Raw genomic sequence first — 1,533 nt, forward strand, 5'->3', positions numbered from 1 at the left:
TCTTGGGGGTGGAAAGCCATGGAAATAGTACCTAGTTAGGCTCCCATATTGGCAGGAAACCCAGGGAGGCTGGCATCCCTAATTCAGGGGGACTTGGGTAAAGCTGGAAAAATTTAAAAATTCAAGCAGCCTTGTTTCTGAGCAATCTTGGGCTGAATATCTGCCCCAAAAGTGTGTGCAGGGCTTTCTGGGCATGGATCTTGGCTTAAGTGAAGGGTGGATGTTAACCAGGCTACAGAGCTCAGTTTCCCTGAAGAAAATGAATGCTTTGGAAGGTGGACTGTATGGCATTGAACCCCACTGAGGTCCCTGTCCTCCCCAGGCTCCATCCCCAAATCTCCAGGAGTTTCCCTGCCTGGACTTGGAAACTGTACTCCCCATCCCACATTCCCCCATGAAAACTGTTAGCAGTGCAGTGTTCCAACTGTCTGGCTCATGGACATAGTTCTAGGTGGTCAGCTGCATTGGTCTGAAGCAGTAGAACAAATTTAGAGTCCAGTGGCACCTTTAAGACCATTGAATAAGACCTTGAATAAATTTTTGTTGGTCTTAAAGGTGCTACTGGACTCTAAATTTGTTCTACTGGCTCATGGACAGTTCAGCTTTCCCATGTAACTGAATCTGCCCCAAGAGCAGCTATAGTATCTTTAACAATCTTCTTTAAATAAGGGGGCTCTCATATACCATATGCATTCAAAGTCTTTCTGGGCAAGATTGGTTCCCTAGCTTACACATGGTTCACAGACATGTTTGTGCAATGAGTACCATAAACTAGAAGGAATCCAGTCCAAAGTCCTCAGATTCTTATTTGGAGTACCTCCTTGTGTACCCAGTGCCCTGCTTAGCCTAGAAGCAGGGCTGGTTCCACTAGAAGTACATGTGGGGTTCCAAGCTACATGCTTCTGGCTCACGTTAAATCTCACCCCCACCCCAAATTAGTTCTGTAATACCTTCATTTCAGACGATTTTCACTCAAGGACAACTTGCAACTACTTGGTTTCTCCTGTACAGCTTTAGTGCATCTTGGATACCAAGGAGCCAGAGCACTAATCAAACAGAGACTATGGGACACTGCTCTTCAAACTGACAGATCATAGGCCTACTCTACTCCGGCAGTGGGGAACTGTAACAAAAATTTCATTCCATTAAGTTACCTTTATAGATTAGAATTCCGCAAACACTGTAGAGCCTTCACTCTGGGGCCTGGTTTAATGACCTCACATCTGCCCTTCTTGAAGACAGATATGCATGTATCCCATATGCAGGGGTCTTTTTGTAGAAAAAGAGCTGCAGGATCTCATTAGCATATGGTATGCTAATGAGCTACTAGGCTATTAGCATATGTCACGCCTCCTGACATCACTGGAAGTGATGTCAGAAGGGGAAGCAAAAGGGGGGGAGGCATCTTCAAAAGCCTCCGCTTCCCTTCCCCAGCTGGCCTGCGGGGGGGGGGGGAGCGAAGAGAGAGTTGGGCCACAGAAGGAGGAAAGAAGGAAGGAAAGAGAGAGAGTAGAGAGAAGGAAAGAAGGAAGG

The sequence above is a fragment of the Gekko japonicus genome, unplaced genomic scaffold (assembly GCF_001447785.1).
Source record: "Gekko japonicus isolate JY-2015 unplaced genomic scaffold, Gekko_japonicus_V1.1 scaffold2031, whole genome shotgun sequence".
NCBI classification, from domain to species: Eukaryota; Metazoa; Chordata; class Lepidosauria; order Squamata; family Gekkonidae; genus Gekko; species Gekko japonicus.